The sequence below is a fragment of the Bombina bombina genome, chromosome 3 (assembly GCF_027579735.1).
Source record: "Bombina bombina isolate aBomBom1 chromosome 3, aBomBom1.pri, whole genome shotgun sequence".
Lineage (NCBI taxonomy): Eukaryota > Metazoa > Chordata > Amphibia > Anura > Bombinatoridae > Bombina > Bombina bombina.
The window spans coordinates 247,871,196-247,878,143 of NC_069501.1; positions in this window are offsets into that span (position 1 = coordinate 247,871,196).

Below are 6,948 nucleotides of genomic sequence, written 5' to 3' on the forward strand. Positions count from 1 at the left end.
ATTCAGTTGAGGGGACAAATCTGTGTAATCCCCGCTCCACTGACTGAGCATGCATAGTTGCAACGGTCTGAGATGTAAGCGTGCAAACGGCACTATGTCCATTGCCGCTACCATTAAGCCGATTACTTCCATACACTGAGCCACCGAAGGGCGCGGAATGGAATGAAGAACCCGGCAGGAATTTAGAAGCTTTGATAACCCGGACTCCGTCAGGTGAATTTTCATTTCTACAGAATCTATCAGAGTCCCTAGAAAGGAAACTCTTGTGAGTGGGGATAGAGAACTCTTTTCCTCGTTCACTTTCCACCCATGCGACCTCAGAAATGCCAGTACTACGTCCGTATGAGACTTGGCAATTTGGAAGTTTGACGCCTGTATCAGGATGTCGTCTAAATAAGGGGCTACTGCTATGCCCCGCGGCCTTAGGACCGCCATAAGCGACCCTAGAACCTTTGTAAAGATTCTTGGGGCTGTAGCTAATCCAAAGGGAAGAGCTACAACTGGTAATGCCTGTCTTGAAAGGCAAACCTGAGAAACCGATGATGATCTTTGTGTATCAGAATGTGAAGATAAGCATCCTTTAGATCCACTGTAGTCTTATATTGACCCTCCTGGATCAGTGGTAGGATGGTACGAATAGTTTCCATCTTGAACAACGGAACTTTGAGGAATTTGTTTAAGATCTTTAGATCCAAAATTGGTCTGAAGGTTCCCTCTTTTTTGGGAACCACAAACAGATTTGAGTAAAAACCCTGTTCCTGTTCACTCCCATAACTAGGAGGTCTTGTACACAGTGTAAGAATGCCTCTCTCTTTATCTGGTGTGCAGATAATTGTGAAAGGTGAAATCTCCCTTTTGGGGGGGAAGCTTTGAAGTCCAGAAGATATCCCTGGGATATAATTTCCAACGCTCAGGGATCCTGAACATCTCTTGCCCATGCCTGGGCAAAGAGAGAAAGTCTGCCCCCTACTAGATCCGTTACCGGATAGGGGGCCGTTCCTTCATGCTGTCTTAGAGGCAGCAGCAGGCTTTTTTGACCTGCTTACCTTTTTTCCAGGTCTGGTTTGGTCTCCAGACCATCTTGGATTGAGCAAAAGTTCCCTCTTGTTTATTATTAGAGGAAGTTGATGCAGCACCTGCCTTGAAGTTTTGAAAGGCACAAAAATTAGACTGTTTGGCCCTAGATTTGGACCTGTCCTGAGGAAGGGCATTACCTTTTCCTCCAGTGATATCAGCAATAATCTCCTTCAAACCAGGCCCGAATAGGGTCTGCCCCTTGAAGGCAATGTTAAGTAGCTTAGATTTTGAAGTCACGTCAGCTGACCATGATTTAAGCCATAGCGCTCTGCGCGCCTGTATAGCAAAACCAGAATTCTTAGCCGTTAGTTTAGTCAAATGAACAATGGCATCAGAAAGAAAAGAATTGGCTAGCTTAAGTGCTCTAAGTTTGCCAAGTATGTCATCCAATGGAGTCGCTACCTGTAAAGCCTCTTCCAGAGACTCAAACCAGTACGCTGCAGCAGCAGTGACAGGGGCAATGCATGCAAGGGGCTGTAGGATAAAACCTTGTTGAAAAAATATTTTCTTAAGGTAACCTTCTAATTTTTTATCCATTGGATCTAAAAAAGCACAACTGTCCTCGACAGGGATAGTAGTACGCTTTGCTAGAGTAGAAACTGCTCCCTCCACCTTAGGGACTGTCTGCCATAAGTCCTTGTGTTGGCGTCTATTGGAAACATTTTTCTAAAAATAGGAGGGGAAGAGAACGGCACACCTGGTCTATCCCATTCCTTATTAATAATTTTTGTAAACCTTTAAGGTATTGGAAAAACATCAGTACACACCGGCACTGCAAGTATTTATCCAGTCTACACAATTTCCCTGGCACTGCAATGGAATCACAGTCATTCAGAGCAGCTAAAACCTCCCTAAGCAACACGCGGAGGTGTTCAAGCTTAAATTTAAATGTAGAAATATTAGAATCAGGTATCTTCCTGAGTCATTAACATCACCCACTGACTGAAGCTCTCTTTCCTCAGCTTCTGCATATTGTGAGGCAGTATCAGACATGGTTCTTAAAGCGTCAGTATGCTCTGCATTTTGTCTCACCCCAGAGCTATCTCGCTTACCTCTAAGTTCAGGTAGTCTGGCTAATACCGCTGACAGTGTATTATCCATGACTGCCGCCATGTCTTGTAAAGTAAACGCTATGGGCGCCCTAGATGTACTTGGCGCCATTTGAGCGTGAGTCCCTTAAGCGGGAGTCAAAGGGTCTGACACGTGGGGAAAGTTAGTCGGCATAACTTCCCCCTCGTCAGATTCCTCTGGTGATAAAAATTTTTAAAAGACAGAAAATTATCTTTATTGCCTAAAATGAAATCAGTACATTTGGTACACATTCTAAGAGGGGGTTCCACCATGGCTTTTAAACATAATGAACAAGGAGTTTCTTCTATGTCGGACATGTTTATACAGACTAGCAAGCTTGGAAAACACTTTAAATCAAGTTAACAAGCAAATATAAAAAATGGTACTGTGCCTTTAAGAGAAACAAATTTTGTCAGAATTTGAAAAACAGTGAAAAACAGTGAAGAAATGCAGTAAATCAAATGAAATTTTTACAGTGTATGTAATAGACTAGCAGAGCATTGCACCCACTTGCAAATGGATGATTAACCCCTTAGTTCAAAAAACGGATCAAAAAAACGAAATAGACGTTTTTTAACAGTCACAACCAACTGCCACAGCAAGCTGTAGCTCTACCTTCCCCAATAAACGAATTTGGAAAGCCTTTGGGCCCTTTAGAGATGTCCTATAGCATTCAGAGGGCCTTTGAGGGAATCTGGATGTCTTAGTTTGTAATTTTAACTGCACAAAAAAAAACACGTTAAAATAGGCCCCTCCCACTCATAGTAACACAGTGGAAAACCTCAGGAAACTGTTTCTAGGCAAAATTTAAGCCAGCCATGTGGAAAAAACTAGGCCCCAATAAAGTTTTATCACCAAAGCATATATAAAAACAATTAAACATGCCAGCAAACTTTTTATATTGCAATATCATAAGGGTATTACCCCTGGGAGTAAGCATGATACCAGTCGTTATTAAATCACTGTATTCAGGCTTAATTTACATTAATCCGGTATCAGCAGCATTTTCTAGTGTTTTCCATCTCTAGAAAAAATTATAACTGCACATACCTGATAGCAGAATAAACTGCACGCCATTCTCTCGCTGAAGTTTTACCTCATCTGTGTAATCCCCTCAGACATATGTTAGAACAGCAATGGATCTTAGTTACAACCTGCTAAGATCATAGAAACCTCAGGCAGATTCTTCTTCTATTTACTGCCTGAGGAAAAATAGCACAACTCCGGGACTATTTAAAAATAACAAACTTTTGATTGAAGAAAATAAACTAGCTATATTTAACCACTCTCTCCTACAACGTCCTTGCTTGTTGAGAGTTGCAAGAGAATGACTGGCTATGACAGTTAGGGGAGGAGCTATGTTGCAGCTCTGCTGTGGGTTTCCTCTTGCAACTTCCTGTTGGGAATGAGAGTATCCCACAAGTAATGGATGATCCGTGGACTGGATACACCTTACAAGAGAAATTTATTTTTCTCTATTTCTTAGTCAGTGTTGGACTTTCACAAGATAAATCCATTATGTCCTCCTCCATGACTAGAGACAAGGAATAGAACCTCTCCAGTTATTGTCTACCATTAACCTTAAAGGGATAGTCTAGTCAAAACTAAACTTTCATGATTCAGATAGAGCGTGCCATTTTAAGCACCTTTCTAATTTACTTCTATTATCAAATTTGGTTTGTTCTCTTGGTATTCTTTGTTGAAGACTAAACCTAGGTAGGCTCATATGAACTTAGGAGCATGCACGTGTCTATAGCAGTCCATGGAAGCAGTGTCTGTAACTATGTATGACAATGATATAAACAATATTGCAAACACTGCTGCTAGATGACTTAAGACATACGCACGCTCCTGAGCTCACCTAGGATTACTCTTTAACAAAGGTTACCAAGAGAACTAAGCAAAATTGATATTAGAAGTAAATTGGAAAGATATTAAAAATGCCATGCTCTATTATATCAATTTGAGTTTAATTTCGACTTTACTGTCTCTTTGAGAATGCATTTTTCCCCAAATACATGTTATTGAGGTTTAAAGTAAAACAAATACAGAAACATTGAGGACCATCGCCACTAGTAAGTACTTTCACAGAGATTCATAACTAACATTATACAAATAAATGCTTTAAGCAGATCACTTATGTGCCCCTGCAGGAGTATTTAAAGTGGGTTACTTATAAGATGAGGGGGCTCTAAAGAATCATTTATCCCCCCATTTGTGCTACTGGGGAAAGTGACCCATCATCTGATCACTGATTAACCTGCCATACTAGAAACTAGGTAATTAGGTGGGTCAGAGTGTTACTCCCTCTCTGATTTAATTAGAGGGATATGAGACCCCTCATGTGAAATATGAGGTTCTCCTATTATTAAAGAAGGGGTCACAACCTCTCTAATTTCAGATGATTACCCTGGTAATTGTGATCACCTGCCCCAAGTACAGTGCTTTTTGAGGGGAGAACTTTTAGAGCTTCAAATTCCTTTAATCAAACACAAAGGGGCAAGAGTTTGGAAAGAGAGGAGCCCTTCTTTACAAAGGAGTGTCTCATTACAGTTTAATGCCAGTTTATGTAGCAGGTGACTGCTATATAAATTAAAACCACCTGTCTACTAGGTGCCTTTTATTTTGCTTTCTGCTTTAAAAGGGAACCTAGCCCTCCAAAATAATCATTAAAATAAAGCAATTGACTCCTCTTTTAAAACAGAAGAGGCGTTTCTTACAAAGGATGGGGTCACATGCCCAGTGGCTATCAGCTGATCACCATAGCAACAGTGACCACCTGACAGAAATTAAAGGGACAGTCTACACCAGAATGTTTATTGTTAAAAAAGATAGATAATCCCTTTATTATTACCCATTCCCCATTTTTGCATAACCAACCCAGATATATTAATATATGTTTTTCCTCTGTGATTATCTTGTATCTAAGCCTTTGCAGACTTCCCCCTTATCTCAGTAAGCATAATGTTAAGTATATGACACACATGAACTAGTACTGTCTACCTGTGAAGAACTTTCAAAATGCTCTGAGCTAAGAGGCGGTTTTCAACGGTTTAGAAATCAGTTTGAGCCTAGCTAGGTTTAGCTTTTCAAAAATACCACCAAGGGAACAAAGCAAACTTGATGATAAAAGTTTATTGGAAAGTTGTTTATAATTGCATGCCCTATCTGAATCATGAAAATTTCATTTTGACTAGACTGCCCCTTTAAGGCATATGGAACAACATCAGGAGGTAACCCCTATATTACCCCCACAATATATAGAAAGTATTTGAAAGCAGCAGTACTCATGTTTCAAATGAGTGGTCCTTTATTTGTCCAGTTGATTATCAAATATATATAGATATTACCCCATCAACATAGTAATATGTTATAAAACCCCTCATTTGAAAGAGTGAAGGGTTTCATGTACTTTTAGCTATCAAGTGATTGTCAAAGTAATAATGATCACCTGCAGCATCGACTAGTCTCATTGTGTTGTTGATTTTAGGGCTCATAGATATGTGTTTCTAGCTAAACTCTAAACACTCTTCTTTCTTATACCAAGCAAAAGAGAGGAACAAATAGATTGTTAGTCACCCCATAAGCTGTTTCTAGATGGAGTCTATCATTAAAGCTTACCAATTGCAGGACAAGACACATTCATAGTGACTTTAGAGCACATCTTCCTGAGCAGCAGAAGCTCATACTGCCCCATTTTTCATGCAGTACTACAGGCTGGATGTTCAAACTGCAGTACTCTCTCATTGGTGAACTGGTCTCTACTGTGAAAGAAAAAAGTCTTACATTATATGTAGTAAACTATATCCAGTACAAACTAATCCGCCCAGCCATCACTATGGGGAGAGTATGAGCATGAAGGGGTTAATAGCACTCCCTACAATGGACCTGAAGAGACACCAAATTAACCCCCAAATCCTGCCTATGCCACCCCAGATTAACAATGCTGCCACCACCAAGAGTTTTGAATAAGGATGTCTTGGAAACCCAATAACTCCCACGACTAACAATTAGGTAATGTGCCTTTAACCTTGTATCTTCAGAGTGCGAATTCAGATATTAGAGCCCAAAGACAGAATTAGATTGTTTATGTATGTTTAATAACAAAAGTCAAATACAGGTAAAACAGTGCATATTTACAAAAACAGAAGACAAACAAATGAGCAAGAATAAATGCAAAGATATAGTTCTTTAACATAAAATGGGACATAAACTAAACACAAAACCTACACTTATTACCAAGCTTCCAATAGGTCTGTGTGAGAACTCCCTTCTCCTTCTGTCCCAAGCAAGTTTGGAATACTTTTTCTGTAACATTCAATTATATCTCAGAAAAATTATAATATTTTTGATTATATAATTAAGCTTGTTTGTTATAGGAGTTTCTCGATACAATGGGGTCAGGTGACCGCAAGTTTCTGACGTCAGCGCAATCTTCTAAACATTGCACTTGCGTTATGTACCGGGAGTAAGTGTGTATGCATTAGTCAATGGCAATCAATCTGGAAACACAGCTAAATGGGAAATGCAGGTTGCCCACCATTATTGGGGGTTTGGAAACAAGCCTAATTTTACAAACGGATTGCGTTGAAACTACTTATAATAGACAGCGCAAGGTATTTAGATATATTTGTAATGTATAATGACCTTTGCAATAGATTACTGATGATTTTCTTCCTTTCTATCCCTTTAATTAATTAAAGTATAGTTCTGACCCACTATTTTTTGTCACATTACTTAAAAATGGAGGTTAATGGACTCATTAGCCTACAACCAATGGCAAGGAGGGTCCTCTGCTTG